This window comes from Nanorana parkeri, unplaced genomic scaffold (assembly GCF_000935625.1).
Source record: "Nanorana parkeri isolate BGI_ZX_2015 unplaced genomic scaffold, ASM93562v1 scaffold529, whole genome shotgun sequence".
Taxonomy (NCBI): domain Eukaryota; kingdom Metazoa; phylum Chordata; class Amphibia; order Anura; family Dicroglossidae; genus Nanorana; species Nanorana parkeri.
Genome location: NW_017306797.1, coordinates 342413 through 366245, shown reverse-complemented (window position 1 = coordinate 366245; position 23833 = coordinate 342413). Strand labels below are relative to the sequence as shown.

Below are 23833 nucleotides of genomic sequence, written 5' to 3'. Positions count from 1 at the left end.
TATCATCTTACTACCTGTTCTGTTGAAGCCTAACTCCACACAAAAACTTTGGGTTTTGGGTTTTTAGTATTAACCCCATTGTGTCCACTGATGATTGATACCTAGATGCCTAACCTTCAAATAACTATATGGCTAATTTGCATATCCATACATATAATGCTTTTATTTGGCACACTGTTTTAAGCACAAACTTGTTTGGGGGGTTTTGGATAGCATAAAGGAGGGTTATACCCCTGCTTTTTCACCCTCTGTGTCCAATTGGGCAGATTTCCCTTCACTTCCTGTCTGATAGCCACAAAATGAAAGGCCTAATGGGCGTAGACGAGGGGAAAGGAGGAGAGAGGGGCAGGTAAATTACAGTCTCTCCCCTTAACCATTCACAGAACACCTTGCATACCGTGAAACAAATACAAGGCTTTTTGTGAATGGACAAAGGTAGGAGGAGGGGACATCTACAAGACAAGGTCCCTGCACTTTATAAAGCCGGAAATCTCAGTTGCAGCGCCATAAGAAGTGCAATGTGAGCAATATCTGGCATCGGTGAACATAGAATTTGTACAGTAACCAGCAGCCCTCACTTTGGAGGGAGGTGTATTGTCAGCGGTACTGGTTGACGGTGAAAGCGACGTGTATTGTCAAGGGTGTTGGGTGGCAGGAGGTGTATTGTCAGGGGTGTTGGGTGGCAGGGAGATGTAGTGTCAGGGGTGTTGGGTGACAGAAAGGTGTATTGTCAGGTGTGTTGAGTGGTTGGAGGTGTAGTGACAGGGTTGTTAGGTGGCAGGAAGGTGTATTGTCAGGGGTGTTGTGTGGCAGGGAGATGTAGTGTCAGGAGTGTTGGGTGGCAGGAAGGTGTATTGTCAGGGGTGTTGAGTGGTTGGAGGTGTAGTGACAGGGTTGTTGGGTGGCAGGAAGGTGTATTTCAGGGGTGTTGGGTGTCAGGGAGATGTAATGTCAGGGGTGTTGGGTGGCAGGGAGGTGTATTGTCAAGGGTGTTGGGTGGCTGGAGGCGTAGTATTAAGGGTATTAGGTGGCAGGGAGGTGTATTGTCGGGGATATTGGGTGACTGGAGGTGTAGTGTCAGGGGTGTTGGGTGGTGGAGGTGTAGTGTCAGGTGGCAGGGAGGTGTATTGTCAGGAGTACTGGGTGACAGTGGAGTGTCCGGGGTGTTGGGTTCTTCATAGGTCCTAATGGAAATGTAATCTACTTGTAAGCCTGAAATCATGATCCTCGGACTGAGAAGAGTGACACGGTGTAGGCTGTTGGACTGCATTGCTCACTGATCTAAGGTAAGTGCGAATAGATTTAGTCAGCACATATGGTAAAGTAATTGTGATTCAGTTATTTGAAATTATAGTTAACCTTCAGGGCCCCTTCAGATCTATACATTGTGGTAACATGCAATAACACGCATCACTGTAACACACGGCATGTGAAAAAACATACAATTAACTGCCTCATGATCGATTCTAACTTATAAACTAGATATTATAAACTGAAGTGCCTTATTATAGTTTTAAAGTCATCAGTCAATTTAGATTCTAATAAATTGGAATGTTAATAAATAATAATACCATATTTTTGTTTTATGGAAAGTATCTGATAATGACAGCTTTTAGAAGATGGATTGCTACAAGATGCCAGAGAAATGGCTTTTCTCCTGTAAAATATGTAAATCACATTATGATCAATGTTTCTTTCCATTTTTTTCTATATGTACATGGGCAACAAGACACGCCCCTTATTCAAAGGATTAGAATCCCTGTCAGGTTTGTAGTGCTGTGCGTGTCCACTGGGGAGATTCACCCTCACTATTTGTCCCAGTAAATATTGTCAACAGAATAGGATGTAATTGGAAATCCAAAATTTTACAGTTGTCATTAGAACAGGAGGTTCTTCCAATAGCAACACTTGTCTATAAGGGAATTTTACCCTTACTTTGGAAAGATGTTCTCTCACTTCCTGTTGTGTCTGTGGGAAAGAATGTCAAAGGATATATCCATAGTGGTACAGCGACATCAACCAAAAGCCCAAGAGGGGTTTTAACCGTTCCATTACTCCATTACCTACCTGAGATATACATTAGGGTTCTATTTATGAATGTTTTCACTCAAGATTTAAAAAACTCATGAATTCCATTGAAAAATTGAAAAAATTTAGTAATCCTGGTTGGAAGCAGTGTGAATCTTTGGGTGAAAAGAAAACATTTATAAACAGACCCTCTTCTCAGTTAATTCTTTGTGATTGTCAAAACACTGTCTAGTGTATCTGGCAGGGAGACGATCAGGAAGTGAGCGGATCAGCGGCATGTTTCTGCTCACTTCCCGATCAATAGAACCGACCTGTGACAGGTCGGCTCTAACTATGAGGATGAGTGGAAATCACTCACCTCATAGTTCTCATTTAAATGCTCCTGTCTGTCTTGTTACATAAAATTGTTAACAAACTTTCAGGTAAAACTGAAAAAGTTGTTATGTGTGTCAGTTTTGTTGTATAAAGATGGCAATTTCCAGCTGCTAGCTCAATGACTTATTGTCTGGAATAGTTCAGACCAAGTTTGAGCTTTCATAATCTTTGTGAATAACCTCATTGTCTGTGTCAGCTGGAATCACTGCTTTGAAAGAAAGGTATAGTTCCTTATTTCAGTTCAGATTTTTTTTCCCTGGAGCCTGGATGAACTGTAGACTGGTTAAATCATTTACAGGAAGAAATCTAATAAAATCACATGCATCTAGTCTATTTAATCCAATTCATGGATAATTGGTGTTGGGGCTTGAGAAAAAAAAAAATATGAATTACAAACATTGCTAATGGTTTCTAAAGAAGAGAAGGCAAAGCGACCGGTACACCTTATATCAGATACAGCGTGCTTTAATGACATTCTCTTTAATCCAATGCCCCGATCCACCACCAGAGCTGCAAGAAATACCCAGCACTTCAGGGTATGGGAGAACACATAACACTCCCGTACCTTGAGTCCATCCCCAGGCCCAAATGTTGTCACGTGAAGGCAACGGGGAGAATGCAAAGCCACGAGCAAGTTTTGACTTTTTCAAGAAGCCAAACCAATTTTGGCACTGCTGACTCGACTGAAGTTCACATTGTGGGTGGCCCTGTGAGCACCACTCTGTTCAACATAAACATTTTGAACGACTGTTGTCAAATCGGTTTCTGCATCTTGTGCTTGTGTGAATTTTGTAACGCGCTGTGCAAACTGTTGGCGCTATATAAATCCTGTATAACAATAATAAGCACTAACAGCAGCAGTCTTTGGTCTCTAAGCTGATGGGCAGCTTAGAGTTTTACATAGAATAAAACTCAGGAAGAGCAGCACTATCATGGCACTGTTCATCATTAGACCACGGAGAAGGTAGTATGTGAGGTAGTGGAACAAATTCTAGAAAGTCAAAAGGTAGACAAGCATCAGTCCTTAAAAAGGAGTTTCACCATCCCCTCATGTTATTATTCTTTTTTTTAAATCTCCATTTACCTTGTTTGCTGGGTTATCCTGAAATTACATACACAAACATTCAGCAAAGCCAGCATTGTCCTGCTGCAGATTGCCGATCCACCACTGCACACCAGGTCCCACGCCACCATCTTCTTTACTTACATCATTGGGGGGCAGCTGTCCCTTCTGGGTTTTTGCAGGAACCAAGAAGAGACAAAAGGGCCCCCTGATGATGCACAGGGGAGCACCATAGAGCACCCCGAGGCCTCCTGGGGTGCATAATGTCATTGTCCCAGGACACTGAAGGCAAATTGAACTTAATTCTTGCCTAGGCGAGAATCCTGGAAGTGCTGGGAGGGTTCCCAAAGAAAAAAAGTATTTGGAAAGGGGAAAATAAACGTCCAATTATGAGAGAAGATGATGGTACGGAGACAATGAGGTAAAGTTGGTGGGGAGGGTGAAGGTCCGCTTTATGAATCTTGTGGGAGGAAGCAGATAGGATGGGGGCTCTACAGACATCATAAAGACAACTCTCCAATAGACAACCCTGAGGAACATTGGGAAAGGGGGAAATAAATGTCCAGTTATGAGAGAAGATGGGGGTAGGAGGACAATGATGTAAGGATGGTAGGGAGGGTGAAGGTCTGCTTTAAGAGTCTTGTGCGAGGAAGCAGATAGGATGGGGGCTCTACAGACATCATAAAGACAACCCCTCAGTGGAAAACCCTGACGAACCTTGGGAAAGGGGAAAATAAATGTCCAGTTATGAGAGAAGATGGGGGTAGGAGGACAATTAGGTATGGATGGTAGGGAGGGTGAAGGTCTGCTTTAACAGTCTAGGAAACAGATAGGATGAGGACTCTATAGATATCATAAAGTCACCCCCGCCCCCTCCCCTCAGTAGGCAATCCTGAGGAATAATAGGTAGCATTGGTCTCTGTAGACCCATACCCAACAAAGGTGGAAATGTCCTTAACATTTATGAAAACTAAGTAAGAAGAAATAGCTGGACAATGTTTAAATACTTTAAATTGGTAAGATTTAAGGGCAATACATTACATGATCTAGAATGGAACCAAGCGGTGGTGCTATCTAGAAATTGAGTTATATTGCAGTATATTTGCAGCCTTTCAATAACACATGGTACAAGAGGATGAAATAAATAGGAAATGGGTGGCTTGCAAACAATTGACATATACAAGTGGCAGGTGCACAATGCACATAGCATTCATATGTTAGTCCTGATTACAGATTGCTATATCATCTCCTGGCACCTCAAGGAAGCCATTGACACGAATGGTAGTTGCAGCATCTAAGCCTATCAGACACGGCAGTGACCGCAAAACTGCAGCTAATCAAATGTTTTTGTATGTGCTTGGGTCTCCTAAATTATTTGGCACAATAAATCCTTTTTGTCCAGGTTTTTGGGGGAGATTAGACACACGCCTCGTTTTCAGTGCCTGTGTATACTTGGATTCACATTACTGGGTTTTTTTGGCAGGTAGTACAGTCCCAAGGTATGCGTTTCAGCTGTGTATTAAGCTGTTTTGCTGGAGTTTCCATTTCAAAGGTGAATAGCTGGCATGATCTGCAGGAAATAGCAGATATAACAGCTGGTGGAAATATAGTTTGTATTGCCTGCAGAAGCCAATCAGAACCTTGCTTTGATTTACTCACCCACTGCACAATCTGATTGCATGCTATATGAAAGGATATTTTCCTTCCTCGATTTACTCATGATTGATATGCTTTTTCCCATGCCTGTCCCATATGTGCATTAACAGTTATGTTTTCAAGATAAAAATATAAAAATGAAAACAAAGGAAAGTTTATATACTGTATACTGATCATAACAAAGTAAAAGACCTGAAGTGGTTAATTAGCATTTCACTTCACTTTCACTAACTGTCCTTGGTTACCCTTTCTTTTTGTTTTATGTAAGCAAAGATAGGTAGGTGCAATTTGTATCTTTTTTCGTCTGCAGAATTAAATGCCTTTGGTCATTCTATAATCTGTAATCATGGGGGTAATTGTCACTTGTCAGGTGCTTGTTAGGATATCAGGATTTAAATTTAATGGGCTATTCAAAGTTGTCCATTTTCCTTCATTAAAACACACAAATGTTATTGCATGAAAATGCCTTTCGAGTAGGCTGGTTCATATCTATGCGCTGCAGTTTTGTTTGCTTTTAAAGGGCCAATTCACACCTACACATATACACAAGCAAGCACAGTGCACAGGGGCTTCGTCAGAAGGGCGTTGTCTGGCAAGTGTTCTAATTACCCTTATTTATAATTACTACACTCTTCTCCTTCAATGAAGACAATGAATAATCAATTACCGTAATCCTGTGCGTGGCTCCACAGGATACATTCATTGAGAAGGAAATGACATCAACATTATATGTGGTAATAAGAAAGTAAATGTTTTTTCTGCTTAAATGGCTATATAGAGCTTAGTTTCGAATATCGAACTCGCACAAATTTGCAAAAATATAATATTTGGAATTAGAACTTAATTATATCCTCTAAAGTTCTAGATAGATACTGGGGTATGGGATATTGAGAGCAAGGGGGGAAGAACAAAACATACACATGTTTTATCTTGATAATTTTTATACCATGAAGAGCGTATACTCTTTAAAAAAGATTTTTTTTTGATGGGTTGTATTCCTTTTTTTTCCCCCCCCCCCCCCTCCATCAAATAACCACATATTCTATTTCGTACTGATTAGGTTATTGTTTTGCAAATAGTATACATACATCTGTCATGCATTTATTGCGAGCTTGAATAGCACATTAGCTTATATATGTTTACATCGGTAGAAATTGTTGGAAATGAGGGGACTCAGATTTATAAAAAACAACTAAAGTTTATAGCATCATTGATGCCAGGTTTTTCGTAGGATCTGGTTGGATGAATCCATTTACACTCTCTTTGCAGTGGGCACTTATCCCAATCTCCCCTCTATTAGATTTGTGTACTCACATTATGCTGAAACCATGTGCCAACCACTTGTATTGCAATGCATAATCCCCCCGGGATTAAAAAAAAAACACAAAACATACATTCAGGAGGCGGCAGTATCACCCCCTGTACACCTGTAAACCAGCTGTTAACTTTTTCCTGCATGCCTCCTCCTTCCAGCTCCCCTCTGTATAGACATATAGTGGCTAGAAGAGAGCAGTGACTGAGGTCACTTCAAGGGTACCAAAAGACATCAGATCGCAGTCAGGAGATCTTGGTACCACATAATTGTTCTGTTTCTTGTAGCAGCTTTATTTCAGAGTTATAATAGCAGTTGTGCAGGAACATCATTCTGGCCAAGCGAGGTTTAGCAACTAGATTAATTGATCCGTAGTTCTCGAGTTGAGAGTGGTTCTTAAACCTTCATCAACATTCTATCCAACAATAATCAACCAGATCAATAGACAATCATCTTATCTTTTCTAACTTTAAGTTCATTTGATCATCAGCCACTTGGCAGTCTCATTCCCGTGTCCTCCCATGTGCTTTATGATTCATCTGTGAACTGTTCTCCATGAATGCTTCCTGTCATTTAACTTGCTGTACTGTATTTGGTGTTACACTGTTATATTTTGCAGTATGCTTTTCTCCATTCCATTCTAGGCTTGAAACATGTATTTCCCTTTCTCTGTTATCAAATGTTTTTCTTGGATGGCCATTAACAGACATTAGCAGTTCTGCATTTGTACACCTACCGTAATGCAAACCTGACAGGAGAGAAATACATAGGCTTCCATTTCAGACCTGCTTTTGAAAGCTAGATGCTTGACTGTCAATCACTTTCCACATCAATGACTTGGGGCATAGTCAGAAGCCTATGTACAGTATATACTGTATATATATATATAGATATATATCTAGATATATATACACATATATACACTGAGTGGCCAGATTATTATGACCACCCCATCAGTACTTCGTTGGTCCACGAGATAACTCCACGAGATGACTTTGTTGGGCCGCCTCGTGACTCCACAAGATGTTGAAAGGTGATGCGAGGAATCTGACACTGCACTGTTGCCCTTCTGTTGTCTTGTACCAGTCTTGCCACTCTCCGTTCTGCCCTAACATTGACTAGTCGCTGACGGCCATAATTCGCACGTGCAGACCCAGATTTTCGGCTGACAGTCCAGTCTTTAAACACTTTAACAACAGCTGCTCTTGAACATTTAACGAATTCTGCTGTTTTGCCGATACTCGCTCCATGGCTTTAGAGCCAACAATCATCCCAAGTTCAAAAGCTGTTAAATCGCGTTGTTTACCCATATCTTCAGAAAAAAATCACTTCTACTGACGTGGTAAACAATCTGCTTCCCTATTTATAATGGTCTGGCCCTCTAGCAACTTCAGCGCCAAATTATAGCTAATTATAGCTAATTTGCCTACAAACGTCAGGTGGTCATAATAATCTGGCCACTCAGTGTATACGTACAGTGGTACCTCGGTTCATGAACTTAATTCGTTCCACAATTCTGGTTGCAAACCGAATATGCCTTAAGTTGCCTTTGTGTGGCCATGACTCCATGAAGAACCCCAACTAGAACTGATGTTTTAGTTTTGTAAATTGCCGGAAAGGTCAGTCATGTGCTGGCTGCTCCCAAGGCCTAAAGTCATTTTTTTTATTTGCACAAGAATTCCTACCTCGCCCCGCTGCTGAGGACTTTACAAAGCCAAATGATTGTATGGATTCTCTATAGTGTAAAATAAATAAATAACTGGAAAATCTGAGTAAGAGAATGACACTATCATTATGGCTTTGTGGAAGAGGGGCACATTCACAAACTTCAATAGGGAAATGTTTCTGTTGGATTCTTCTGATCTTACAAGAAGCCAGTGGGTGATTCAATCCTCTTGTGTACACTTAAAACTGAAATACTATTATTGAAAGGAGTTGGACTCTCATAAGAGAATCATAAAGGCTGTTTTTGCTGACTTCTACTGAAATCACAGACAGATTAAGGCAGAATGTGGCCTTAGGCAAGGTAGTAGTTGTGCCCCCCGCCCCCCCATCGACTGACATTGAAAGGAATTGCAGTAGGCACATAGAAGCTGCCCTCTCATCACTGTCTGCACTGGCATGAAACCATCAGACACCGACTTTCTACAAGTGCATTCTCTATTGTATTGTGACAGGGAGGTGCACATTTTTGACCATTGGTGGCACTATCCACTGGTTTAATGCAGAAGCATGAGGGCCCAGTCACACCATATCCAGTGCGTCCAGCATGCACTATTTCATAATGACACGCCCCCTCCCGCCCCAAAACGCGGCCCAGCTTCATGTATGTGATCCAGTGCGTTCCGGGCATGATCTGCACAGGGACGCACTGGATATGGTGTGACTGGGCCCTGAATGATGCACCTGAGCCCCCTTGACATCCACCAAGCTCCAGGCTTTATGGTTGATCCCGTTCTGCCTGAAAATGCTAGTTTCCTAGTTGTGATGCTGATCCTCTTGCTTCAACCTCAGGACAAATATACATTCTCTCTCTCATAAACTGGCTATACACAGCTCAACATTTGACTGATTCTTGCTAAATTGGCCACAATTCAATCCTCAGGTGGCTCTGTTGGCACCACCCAGATCAACAAACCTCAAATATGAAGTCAAAGGAATCAGGTGGGAAATTGTCGGCCAAGCAGAGAATGCATCCTATCAGATGAAGTCACTGTTCAGGTATTCAGACCATGGGCTGCCCACAAAGGCCAGCTTTCTGAATACAAAAACCATCAGTTGAGTGAGTTCTCTTGTTTAGCCTGCCGTATATAGCTAGCTTTAAACTGAGAGAGGAAGATCATCACTAATGGCCATTCAGAACTTTTGCATTTCAGTGTGCATCAATCTTACACTAAATATGCTAAATTATAGCATTGGGATGGTCTCATCAGTGTGCTGCTGTTCCCTTACTGTCCAATTACAGACTGAATCATGTCTTACCCCGGGATGTACCGATTTGCTGCAGTATAGTCAGCATGGAGGTCCAGGATCTTGCTGTGCTGCCTGGTAGGGGTACCTGGATTACAACACTGCTTGAACCTACCCACAAACCCTTTGGCAGGTTAAAAAATGTTGCCTATGTGGTTTCAACAGGTCATTTAGCTATTGCATGGAGCTCAGGTTTATGGCTGAACACTGCACAATAGGATTGGTTGAAGAAAGAGACAACTTTGTAACAGTTGCACACTCACCTATATTTTCCAGCAACATTAACCTATGAAAACATGTTGCAAAGGGAAAATGTAAATTAAGTGAATTTTCTGCAAATCCACGGATGAATATACAACAAATTAACAGTAAATGTGGGCTTATATTGTCCTCCATAGGAAATCAATGGGTAATGTTTTGTTGAACCTTCTTTCTTTTGAAAGGGCTGCCCAACGCACCACAACAGACAAAAATTTCTACATGCAACTTTTATGGCAGGGAAATGCTTTACAATGTACTTCGCACAATGTTCTGCAATGCAAGTGCAATAGGAAGGTGTGTTGAGGTGCCACTTAGAATGAATGGAACTGCAGCACACCAACGCACATTACCATGTGTTGTGTTACCACAGCACAACGCTGTAAATGGGCCCTTACACCAGGTTCACATCTGTACTTCATGATAACAGGGTAAAATGTGTGTTTTACCGCATGTCCCCGTGCTTTGCATGATACCTCAATGCACACCTCAATGCACACCTTAAATGTACCACAATGTTGAAGTATTTTAGAGTTTTATAACATGGTGGGAAAAATGGTGCATGTAAATTAAAGCCTGCATTGTCTTCCCGCAGCACATATGGCATAACACACATTTCAGTAGGTGGTAAGGGCCCGCTGTGGTCCATCTAAACATCAATAACCAGTTTTGTGTGGACAAAAAAAAAAATCTGTCTCATCTTCAGAAGTGTTGCTCTTGGCAGACAAACGAGAATCCAATGTAGACTGACTGGATCACTGCTAGGGAGGGTGAGATTTGCTATCTTTTCACGTCCTGCCCCTCACCAGTTAGAAGGTTGGAGCATTTCCAAAATCTATGAATCACCATCCTGACTGTGTGCTGGTCAGTTTTTTGAAGCGATGGGGCGGTGTTAGTAGTAGAGACTCATTTTATTAATTGTTTGTTTCTCGAGGAACTGTCAGTAATAATTTAATAGGTTGCACACCCATCACCTCTTATTTCATTATTTGTTTCCATCTCTATTTTTTGTTTAGTTCAAAGTGAAATTAAAACCAAAACATGAAGATCTGCTATAGGGAACATCTAGAAATTTAATCACTCAATTATATGTTTTCTCCTCCCATGTCCCATTATATATTATATATAATTTATATTCCCCATGTCATTAGAATTCATATTTTGTGTAACAGTGTCTCGTCAAACCCTCCTGAGGAAGTGGCCAGCTCAGAGCCACGAAACGCGTTGAGACAGTGTAGTTATGTGTATACTGAAATAAATCATGACATAAATGTCTAATTTGAAGACTAATTTTGGGTAATATTGTCTCGTGGTAGCTGTGTGGGAGTGAGTTATTTCAGAAAGTAATAGTTCAGCGGTTTAGTTCAGGCAGGATAGGAGGCTCATCTCTTCAGGGATCGCCTAAAGGCAGACAAAGTAAGAGACAGCCGGACAGGCTGAAGTAGGGAGTTCCAGAGGCTGGAAAAGACTCTAGAGAAGTCCTGGAGGCTAGCATGGGAGGAGTTGACGAGGAAGCTAGAGAGCAGAAGATCTTGGGAGGAGCAAGGATGGTTAGGGTGATACTTTGAGAGATGGGAAAATCTCAGTTGCGTGGAACCCACACGCAATACTGGTGACTGGTCCTGTGCCAATTTTTTGGGGGGCACATCTTCTATAGTTTGTTCACTGTTCCTTTGCTCCCCACTGATCCGGTACGCCACCAGGAGCAAGAAACAAAAGTTCTGTGCAAATTCCTAGTCCCTCAGCCAGAGCAATATACACTATATTGCCAAAAGTATTGGGATGCTTACCTTTACACGCACATGAACTTTAATGGCATCCCAGTCTTAGTGCGTAGGGTTCAATATTGAGTTGGTCCACCCTTTACAGCTATAACAGCTTCAACTCTTCTGGGAAGGCTGCCCACAAGGTTTAGGAATGTGTCTATGGGAATGTTTGACCATTCGTCCAGAAGCACATTTGTGAGGTCAGGTATTGATGTTGGACGAGAAAGCCGGGCTCGCAGTCTCTGCTCTAATTCATCCCAAAGGTGTTCTATCGGGTTGAGGTCAGGACTCTGTGCAGGCCAGTCAAGTTCCTCCACCTCAAACTTGCTCATCAATTTATTTATGGACCTTGCTTTGTGCACTGGTGCGCAGTCATGTTGGAACAGGAAGGGGCCATCCTAGAACTGTTCCCGCAAAGTAGGGAGCATGAAATTGTCCAAAATGTCTTGGTATGCTTCACTGGAACTGAGGGACCAAGCCCAACCCCTGAAAAACAACCCCACACCATAATCCCCCCTCCACCAACCTTTACACTTGGCACAATGCAGTCAGGCAAGTACCGTTCTCCTGGCAACCGCCAAACCCAGACACGTCCATCTGATTGCAACACAGAGAAGCGCGATTCGTACTCCAGAGAACACGTCTCCACTTCTCTAGAGTCCAGTGGCGGTGTGCTTTACACCACGGCATCCGGCGCTTTGCATTGCACTTGGTGATGTAAGGCTTGGATGCCGCTGCTCAGCCATGGAAACCCATTCCACGAAGCTCTCTACGCACTGTTGTTGTGCCAATCTGAAGGCCACATGAAGTTTGGAGGTCTGTAGATATTGACTCTGCAGACAGTTGGCGACTTCTGCGCAATGTGCACTTCAGCATGCGCTGACCCCGATCTGTCATTTTACTTGGCCTACCACTTTGTGGTTGAGTTGCTGTTGTTCCCAGTTGCTTACACTTTGTTATAATACCACTAACAGGGAATATTTAGCAGCAAGGAAATTTCATGGAACACCTGAATCCTATGATTTGGAGGGGTGCAGGTATCTTATCTGTTAGGTATCTTTGCCTGCACTGCAAACATTGACTTACTGACAATACAGCTATTAAAACTGTTTGTATATTGCCCAGGTGTGAACAAAAGAACTGTCAGGAGCTCAATCTTAAACTGTTTTTGTGGCATTCAAAAACCTACCTTTTCCTTTCCTAGTGATGAGAAATGATGAGGTCTTTATAAAGGAGACCTGTTTGTTAAGGGCTCTTGTTTGCTCTTATCTTATCAACCATGTCCACTATAAAACTGATATCGCTTTGCTGTGTGCAAAATCAAACATAGGGTAGGAATGTATATGGCTGGAAGTAATTACTGAATTAACTAAAGCTGGCCATACACCGGTAGATTTTTGTATAAACGTTCAGCCGTAAAATCTCATGAGGACATTTCATAATGCCGACGAATGTCGTTCAAATTTTGTTTGATATTAACATTCGATTTTGGGATGAATGAAGTTTCCCAAATGAAAGCCATATTTTGTTCTAATTTTGTTCGAGAAAGTCACTACCGACAAAAACGATTGTCAATTTTGCCCCATTAACTATGGATTAGAAAACTTAATAGAGGTTCCAAAAACAAATTTTTGGGGAACAAAATTCTAGTGATGTATGGTCAGCTTTACCCCCTTCAAAACTATAAAATTAAGATACTAGGCATCCATCCACACCATATTAGTCACTCTGTACTGTATTTCTCTGGAAATGACTGTTTTAGAGCTCACGCCAGTTAAATCTATTTAAGGAGAACTACACTGTAGAAAAAATTGCGAGCAGGCTGACTCTTTATTGTAGAAGAGACATGCCGTGTCTTAAATCAAACAAACGTACCTGCCCGTTCACAATGCGCAGCTCATTGTACTTTCCCAGCACACCTTGGTGCCAGGATAAATTAACTCCAGTGCGCATGGGAGTTACTTTGTTCCTGCGTGGCAAATCAAGATGGCTGAAGATCTCAAACCCCAAAGAAGACCGATCGTGCCAGCGAGCAAACAAAGGGAGGTGAGTTTAGTTCTGCTTTAATTAGGGTTGTCCCGATACCGAAACCAGTATCAGTATCGGGCCGATACAGGGCATTTCCAGGAGAACTTGTACTCCTAAAAATGTCCCGATACTAAAGGCCGATACTGGCCCTTTAAATTTTGAAAGGGCCAATGTAAAAGTGCTTGCTGGGGACCTCAGGCAGCCTGCTCGGGACCACAGCTAGCTGTCTTTGACAGTGTCAGCTGGGCCCAACATTTCCTTCTCCTCCACCTTTATGGCACCCACAGAGACAGGCACAGCAAAGGACAGCCCTGGTGAGATCTGCACGCAGCCCTGGTGAGATCTGCACTCAGCACTGGTGAGACCGCACACAGCCCTAGTGAGACCCAAATGCAGCCCTGGTGAGACCGCACGCAGCCCTGGTTAGACCGCACGCAGCCCTGGTGAGACCGCACGCAGCCCTGGTAAACCCGCACACAGCGGTGGTGAGACCTGCATGCAGCCCTGCTGAGACCCAAATGCAGCCTTGGTGAGACCCAAATGCAGCCTTGGTGAGACCGCATGCAGCCCTGGTGAGACCCAAATGCAGCCTTGGTGAGACCTGCATGCAGCCCTGGTGAGACCCAAACGCAACCCTGGTGAGACCCAAATGCAGCCCTGGTGAAATCTGCATGCAGCCCTGGTGAGACCGCACACAGTAGTATAGGTGAATACCTGAGGGAAAGTACTTGTACTTGGTCTTGAAAAAATAGTATCGGGACATTCCTAGCTTTATTGTATAGGACAATTAAAGGAGATCTAACCTCTGGATATAATTTAATTTGCTAAAGCACTGTGTGCAATAAACAACTGCCATTTTTTTGTTTTACTAAACACTGATTGTTTGAACCTTTTTTTCATCTTTTTTTGCTGCTGATCTCCTGCATCCTTTTTTTCAGCCACTTTCATTCTACTTGCAATTGCTTCAGTATTCACTGCACATCATTTCTCAGGACCAGCTTCCTGATAGTGACTACAACAGTGGACCATGCCTGTGGGATGAAGCTTCCTCTTGGGTTTAGATCTACTTTCACAGATTTGTTGTTTTCTGTACACAGGCATTTAATAGTAAAGGAAATGCTGGCATCTGCGATCTGTCTGGAAAGCACATAATGAGAAGTTGAGGGATTCATCACTACCTGTATATAGAGATCTGTGATGTTACAACCATATATTGAATCTTCAGTTATTTTGGAAGAAACATCTGACCATGTTTGACCGATATAGTTAACAAATGCCAACTTAAAGAACTCCAGACAGAAACAATATTAACCCTTGCAGAAGGGCTACCCCCCTAATGCAAGGGTTAATTGCTCATTTTGGTCTAGGGTGTAAAATAAAAAAGATATCCTCACCCAATCCTCTGAGCTGGTCGCCGCAGTCTCTACTCCTTCTCCGCTCAAGTGGTCTAATGACCCATGAGTCATCATGTCTAATACATTGTATTATGTGTGAGGACGCCAAGGGACAGTCCACCACTGGAGCGGAGGGAGAGAGAGGCTACGAGGCATGGTCTACCAACCAGGCATGTCCGAGGATCGGGTGAGGATATCATTTTAATTTCACACCCTAGACCAAAACAAGCAATTAATCCTTGCAGTGTGGGGATAGCCCCACTGCAAGGGTTAACTTGTTTTCTGTCTGGAGTTCTTCTTTAAAGCAAAGAAACTGCCCAATTCGGGGTGAGCATATGGTAAAAGAAAATGCAGAGGTTACCTTTGGTGAGAACTGCATGTCAAAATGATTAATAGATGCAGGCGGCTGAGTTTAAATACAATTTTAATGTGACCCCACCCATCCACTTAGGCAGCGGTGGACAACCACGGCCCTCCATTTGTGCTTTAACTACAAATCCCAACATTCCTCTGTCTCTGGGAGTCAAGCTTGTAACTGTCAGTCTTGCAGTGCCTCATGGGATTTGTAGTTTCACAACAGCTGGAGGGCCGGAGTTGCCCACAACTGCACTAAGGTAATCAATAGGGAGACCAGGGAGACAGAGGGGCCAGACTCAAGTGTTACAGGAAAAGTTGAGGCTTGCTTATAAGTTCAGCTGCTTTTATCTCCAGAACTAATGATTGCTCTGACATGAGGTTGTCACTCAATATTCTCTGCATATACATTTTGTTAATTGTATGCTCATTCTTCATTGCCCACGTTTGTGGCAGGTTACTTTCACAGATTCACATTGTGACTGGCAATGATGAAGATACTAGCCCACACTGTTTAGTGATTACACATTGTTCTCCCTTAGACACAACGTTGTATACACGCGTGTAACCCGCATACAAAAAACAACCTTTCCTAAAGTTTGTATCAATTTTAATGGTACCTATAATGTTTAAAAGATGGGAAGTATAAAAATAGGCAATGCTGTGCCACCATTGGCATCTGGACACTCTCAGCAGACCTCAATAAGGGAGAGACACTAAAAAGTCATTTATGGGTGTATGCTGTGTATAAGGTTATATATGGGAATTCCAACTTCTCAGCAAAGCCAGGTGTGCACCCCAGGACCCAAATAGATTCAAATGCAAAAAAGTGCCTAAAAAGACTACACCTCCATACCAGTAATGTATTCAAAATATCCAATATCACTTACTTCCAAATAACGAGACATGTATACACAACAAAAAAGAGTCAATGACATCCATCAACAGATATTCCTTCAGCAAAGGCTCATAGGATACAGACAAGTAAGTCTATGTGTCAGTGGAAAGACATTTGGCACCTAGATCATTCTCTACTGTCTAAGGTCAGCTCCCGTGGCCTAGGGGAGGACTGGGAACCTGTGATCTGGGGATGGGGGGCAAACACAGTGAACTTGACCCTTTAATGGAAGGGAGAGAGCTGTGTGGCTTGAGAAATTGGACCTTGCAAAGTGTGCCATGGTGTTGCAGTAATTATTGACCATGGTGAAAGAGAGGTGCTCCCATCTATCTTACAGCATCAACTTCATTTTGTCACAAGGCTTCTCAGAGTTTATGTGAACGCTGGTTTGAACGGTTAATGGATAGCGGATATCTGTATAATAACCAGCAAGCGTCCTTGACTTGGTCCTGCTCTAATCAATATCTGATGAGGGAAGAATCTCTACTTAGGGTCCCCAACCCAACATATTTTATAAGTATTGGCCTGAGGGACAAATGCCCACCTGCCCCTCAGTCCAGTCCTCTCCTGATCCATCTGGTAAGCCGCCCTAATAAAAAGGATTCTAAATTGCAGAACAGTGGAGAGCTCTCAGCTGACCATATTTTGCCAATGCATGTAGCCCTGACGACAGTGAACAGTATTAGCAGTGGGAGGTCCCGACTGGTCTTACTAATCAGGCACTTGGACTTGTTCTTCACTTTGAAAATCACTGCAGCGTACACTCTTCTGATCCTACAGACTGAATACTGAATACTTAGAGCATTTCCCTGAAGGGATGTTTTCTGCTGACTTGTACCTGCTCACACCCACAATCTTGACCTAAGGTATCAAGTAACATTGGGAGAGGAGTTTTAACAAAACATCCATTGTGTAATTTATGTGGCCCATCACACAACTATTTGCAGTGTCCCAACACGCTTAGAGATATGTTAAAGTGACATTACAACAAACTCTTTACAAAGCTGTCAGTCGCAGTCAGCTGATCAAGGGTTAAACTGGAGAAAAGCTTTGAATGTTCTACACCGGAGAGAAGGTAAAGGGAACTGTTTATGTATTGTTGCACCAACTGTGTGTGAACTGCAACTTCCCAGTTAACGCCCAACATGGAAACATGTATGTATATATGTGCTTAGATTGCAAAGCATTGTGGATGGGGAACCATATCTGAGTAGATGTATCTTTGAGAATAATGGGAAGCGAGAGAAGACATCTGACCATCTTAAAACCACTTGCATGCCACCAAGACTTCACGATTCCTCCAAAGAAAATGGAATCATTTATTTGTCTCAACATGCGGCATAATCTCGCTTTGTAACTAAGAACAATTGGTTACGAAAATCAGAAATGACAATTACTGCACCTGTACACCACCTGATTGCCCAAAGAAGTGTTTGAATTGCTTGCTTTTATTGAGCTGTGTATGGCCAATCGAAGGGATTATACTTTCACAATCACCTTCACTGTCAGCCTCAATAAGATGTTTGAAATGGTTTCATTGCTTGCTTTTATCGAGCTGTGAATGGCCAATAGAAGGGATTATACCTTCACAATCACCTTCACTGTCTTCCTCTATGAGATGCTTGGATTGGTCGCTTTGCTTGCTTTTATTGAGCTGTGTATAGCCAACCTGAGGGATTATATTTTCACAATTACCTTCACTGTCTTCCTCAATAAAACGCTTGGACTGGTCGCATTGCTTGCTTTTATCGAGCTGTGTATAGCCAGCCTGAGGGATTACACTTTCACAATTACCTTCACTGTCTTCCTCAATGAGATGCTTGGACTGGTCGCATTGCTTGCTTTTACCGAGCTGTGTATAGCCAGCCTGAGGGATTACACTTTCACAATCACCTTCACTGTATTCCTCAATAAAATGCTTGGATTGGTCGCATTGCTTGCTTTTACCGAGCTGTGTATAGCCAGCCTGAGGAATCACTTTCACAATTACCTTCACTGTATTCCGCAATGAGAAGGCTTTATTAGAAATAAAACTATAAAACAGCGCACATCATAACTGATAACGTGTTTCAGCCACATCCAGACTTAATGATAGTTATGATTAAGGCCAGAAGATGCTGAAACGAGTAAGCGGTTATGGTGGGTGCTATGTTGTAGTGATATTTCTAATCAAGCCTTGGAACTTGGAAGCTGTGTGCCACAAGATCTATCTTCTTCTGTACATTGAGTGAGGAGAACGGACCACCAGCAATCCCTGAATGTTTTATTATGGGTGGAGGTTGAGCAGGTACATTTCTTTCCTATTTTACCCCAATGAAATACTTGAATTGGTCACATTGTTTAATTTTATTATGTTGTGTATGGCCAACAGAAGGGATTATACTTTCACAATTACCTTCACTGTCTACCTCAATGAGATGCTTGAATTGGTCGCATTGCTTAATCTTTGAGCAGTGTATGGCTAATTAAAGGGATTATACGTTCACAATACCCTTCACTGTCTTCCTCAATGAGATGCTTGGATTGGCTGCATTGCTTGCTTCTATCGAGCTGTGTATGGTGAATGGAAGGGATTACACTTTCACAGTTACGTTCACTGTCTTCCTCAATGAGATGCTTGGAATGGCTGCATTGCTTGCTTCTATCGAGCTGTGTATGACTAACCTGAGGGATTATACACAGTTGCCTTCACTGTCTACCTTAATAAGAAGGCTTTATTAGAAATATAACTATAAAATAGCGCACATCGTAACCGACAACGCGTTTCAGCCGCTACCAGATTTAATAATAAATATGATTAAGGCTGGAAGCAGCTGAAACGCACTAGCGGTTATAATGTGTGCTATTTTGTAGTGATATTTCTAACTGGTCGCATTGCTTGATTATATTGAGCTGTGTATGGCCAACAGAAGGGATTATACTTTCACAATCACCTTCAATGTCTACCCTAATAAGATTTTAACACTGAAGACATCTGCTGCAATCCAAGAACTGTTTAAAGCATTTGCAGATTCTTGTAAGCAAACCTGTACTACATTAAAATGTGCCAGTTCAAAGTGTATATTATTATATCAGTTTACCCTAACGCATTGCCGCATTAACCCTTTTTTGTACACACCATGCAAACAAGCTGTCATAGTAAAACATAAAACACAAATTACTAAGAAAACAATTTGATATCCAACTATGAGACGCAAGAAACTACTTAAAACTTTGTAAAACACAATTACAGGAACTAACGGTGTGATGCCTCCTTTTAGCTAATGTCAGTGCATACTAAGTCAACGAATTTAAAAAAAAACCTTTATGCAATTTCCTGCATTCTTTAAATTGAATGCCTAATAATTTGAGTTCACAACAGCGACAGAGGTCAGGGAAATAAAGAAAAGTCAAAGCTTTGTGTACCGTCGTTATAGACTTACCAGATAGACGACTCCTTTTGATTCAGACCCAAAGACCAAATTGTTTAGTATAATTCCAAAGTCACTGATCCTGCGCAGAGCCAGAGGAGCGCACTTGGAGAAATATATGCCAAAATCTCGGTTCGTCCTTTTGGGATTCTTCACGGTTGATGGTATCCTGTTAAAAACAAGGTCCAGAGAGCGCGTTTGGAGTGGGTTGTGTTGCAGGAGGGACAGGTCTTTTCTTCCCTGTCTGTGAAAAATGTAAAAGAGAGAGGAAGAAAAAAAGGAGTTTTATGGAGGGCTGTGCGTGACTCAGACCTTGCTCTGCTGTCTCTGACATTCCACAGGATTGTGAGCACACCTGGAGGGCAGGTACAAAGCTGGAACAGCCCTCTCCCTTACCATGGACTCCCCCTTTCTACTCCCTCTCACATTTTTTCCTGTGTTGGATAAAGCTGGACGTGAGACAAACTCCAGTCACTGAGTACTGAGTCTTTGAGTTCAGTGTTACTGAAAAAACGATTGTTTGGGGGGTGGAGGCATGAAGGGGGAGCAGAGTGAGAACAAAAGGCAAAGCACTGAATAAAACCACCCTCCCTCTGCCCAGAATACAGACTATGGATCAGCTTAATAGCTGCACCGGGTAGATCTCAAGCTGAACCCTATGCAACTTGTTATCAGTGTGGCTGCAACAGGCTCCATACTGTAATCTTTGCGCCTTTGCTCAAAGTTTTTTATTATTATTATCTAAAGCAAATACTTTTTTATTGTATGATAATTAAAAAGAGTTTGTAACACTATCTCACCTATTACAATTTGTTATGTCTAATATCTTTATTATAGCTGCGTATTCAGCGGTGCAGCTGCTGCTATAATAAAGAAATTATACAAAAATGTATTTAATTTTTTTTATAACGTTTGGTATACAAATGTTAAAGGCATAGTTAACCTTTTGAAAACATTACAGTATTAAATAGACAAGTGGCGGCAAAAAATGTGTTTTGTATTTTACGTTATTTTATTTCCAAACATTCGTCTAACCACCACCCGAAAGTAACAAAAATTCGCATTTGGCAATTTCAGATGCGTTAGATAATTACGAACTAATTTTCGTTGCAGCAAAGTTACCTTTTTCTTTTTAAAGTCGTATTAAGCGCTCTGACTTTTTTTCAATAATGAATCCAGATCAAACAAATATACATTGCCCAGCAAAGCATTGCTTCACTTTTTTGCCCAAACACTTGCAATCATCATGTTTCAAAATAGCTGCTTCCAAGTCTCTCAGCTCAGCTTCCCAGAACTTCCTGTCCAGTACAAGATCACAAGGGACAGAACAGACTCCAGCAACTGTTCATCTACTAGCTTGGAGAAGGGAGGAGGACGCAGAGGGGGCCAGGGAGGAGGGAAGTAGCTAGATTTGCTGCGTCTGTGTGTTTGTGGAGGCAAACACAGCTTACTAGCACACATAAGGGTGACTGCATAGCACTCTGCTGGAGAAAGGAGTCACTTTAAAACAGGAAGTCAGGACCAGTGCTCAGGACACCAGCTGATTCTGCAGGAAACTAAAACTTTTAAACCTCAAGGAGCAGCATCTATTGTAATTGAGTTCATCGGCACTTGAAATAGCTTAAAATCCTTTTGACTTTAATATCACTTTAACTTTTTACAGTCCACATACATAATAATAATTTTTATAAAACAGCGTGCTGTTCCCACACCCCAATTCATATCAGACCCTTTAGACCTTTTATTATCACTTTAATAAATGCACACACATTGATGAGAGGAAAAATGGGCAATTATAATTTTTTTTGCATTGTAGCCTGCAAAGAATTTCAACTAGGATCACAGGTTCCTGCATAGTCTTCCCCCAGCCCCTTCGTACAGACCTTTGTTTACGGGGCGGTTGTGCGGGCAGAGTCACACACCTCTATCCCGAATTCAGATGTAAACTGAAGACAGCAAGGAGAAGAACCCCACTTTTTAGGTAAACCGGGGGGTTTTGGCGTTTTGGACTGTGATCATTTTTTATGTTACACCCAAAATATAAGTGTAACATGGAGCATGGTCTGAAAGGTGAACTTACGCATTAACATGTATGTGAATGCAGTGGCGGACCTAAGGAACAAAGGGCCCTGGTGCAAGATTTTTTTTTGGGCCCCCCTCTCTCAATAGATTGCCTCCCCTCTCTCTGTCGGCGCTGGGACTGTGCTGGGCCCCCTAGAGGCCCAAGGCCCTGGTGCGCCCGCACCGGCGGTAGTTCCGCCACTGTGTGAATGTTCTCATTCATCCAGGTCATGGTATATCTGTCAAACATAAGTCAAGGCAACTGGACTTGCTGTATTTTTCTTGAAGACGTTTCACTGGACATCCGACCAGCCTTTTCAATTCAGAATGACTTAATTGGTGTGGCATTGCGTGGCAATACCACTGTGTTATGTGGCCTCAAAGTGACCGAGGATTCTCAGCCAGAGGGGCTGAGTGGCTCCAGGAAGAAAGTACCAGGACAGAAATGCCTTTTCGGTCCTTTCCTTGTTTTCTGGATCCTAGTTGGGATCCTGGAGCCAGGAGATTTCTTAGAGCTCTGGGTGGGACGAAATCTCCAGTCCTGAGTCCGTGGGTTAGTATTGACCAGCACCTGATTGTGCACCTATGCACATCACTCACGAAGAGTGTGCTGTGATGTGTTCAGTAGTGATGGGCTCGGGCGTGTTCGCAGCTCCACGTGCCGAGCCTGCCAGGAAGCTGACAGCCCTGCAGCGCCAATCACAGGCACTGAGACATATCCTGATCTCTGCAGCTGCGGACCGGGATAATGTCTCAGTACCTGTGATTGGCGCTGTGGCCCTGTCAGCTTCCTGGCGGGCTCGGCACGTGGAGCTGCGAACACGCCCGAGCCCATCACTAGTGTTCAGGGCCCCACCTGTGAGTCAGGAGAACTCCATCCAGGAGTCAGAGTAAAGGCCAGTGCAGCAGGGAGCTGCGGGTTCGTGAAACCTATGGTGCAGGTTAGCATGTTACTGGGGTTGTCTGGAGGTGACAGACAGTGGCCCTGAGGATTGAGGCCGGAGCAGCAGTGCTGCAAGAGAAAACTGTTACATGACGGGGACACTGAGTGTGGGGGGACAACTCGAGGATTGGTGAGCCCATATACACTGAGGGGCCAGATTATTACGACCACCCCATCAGTACTTCGTTGGGCCGCCTCGTGACTCCACGAGATGTTGAAAAGTGATGCGAGGAATCCGACACTGCACTGTTGCCCTTCTGTTGTCTTGTACCAGTCTTGCCACTCTCCGTTCTGCCCTAACATTGACTAGTCGCTGACCACAATTCGCACGTTCAGACCCAGATTTTCGGCTGACAGTCCAGTCTTTAAACACTTTAACAACAGCTGCTCTTGAACATTTAACGAATTCTGCTGTTTTGCTGATACTCGCTCCATGGCTCCGAGCGCCAACAATCATCCCACGTTCAAAGGTTGTTAAATCGCGGTGTTTACCCATATATTCAGAAAAAAATCACTTCCACTGTCGCGGTAAACAACCTGCTTCCCTATTTATAATGGTCTGGCCCTCTAGCAACTTCAGCGCGGAACTATAGCTAATTTGCCTACAAACGTCAGGTGGTCATAATAATCTGGCCACTCAGTGTATGTTATATGCTGCAGCAAGCTATTTTATGTTGGACTACTGGATTGTCTACCTTTTGGAAAGAAAAATAAAGACTTTGTTAATGGAAAAACACTGTGCGAGTGCTCTGTGAGCTCCCCAACATTACAGTGGTATAAATGCTACTTTGTATACCTGCCTGTAGTTCTAAAAACAGGACAACACTATATAGCAATGGTAGGCAACCTCGGCCCTCCAGCTGTGGTGAAACTACAAATCCCGTCATGCCTTTGCCTCTGGGAGTCATGCCTGTGACTATCATGCCTGAGGCTTGCAATGCCTGCTGGGACTTGTAGTTTCACAACAGCTGGAGTGCCAAGGTTGCAACTATAAGTTGCCATGCATGTGCTGGCTATACACTGCACAATTTTTGGGAAGCAGATAGGTTAAGTTGCAAACCGTACTGAACACAGAAAGGTTACAGAGGAACTCCAGCTAGTACCAAAATGAACCCTTGTAGTGGGGCTGCCCCCACACTGAAAGGGTTAAGTGCTCATTTTGTTTAATGGCTGGAATAAAGCAGATACGCTCCCCTGATCCTCAGTCCTGCGGCGGTGACTGCTCACCTCTCTCCCTCTTTTTCCTGGACTTTCTCTTTTAAGATATATTTCCATCAACCTATCAAATCTTCTTTAAATTTTCATTGTGAAATGAAC

At 42.8% G+C, this 23833-nt stretch overlaps 1 protein-coding gene across 2 annotated transcripts in view; it reads right to left on the bottom strand.

Moving 5' to 3' along the window:
- Positions 1 to 19939, bottom strand: part of ITGB4 (integrin subunit beta 4) — an 89947-nt gene extending 70008 nt beyond the window's left edge. The window contains exon 1 of one of the 2 annotated variants that reach the window (XM_018561545.1): positions 19525 to 19939. The gene's annotated coding sequence lies outside the window, so the exon portion shown is untranslated. The remainder of the gene's footprint in view (positions 1 to 19524) is intronic. The other variant, XM_018561546.1, reaches the window with a different exon arrangement.
- Positions 19940 to 23833: the final 3894 nt, after the last annotated feature.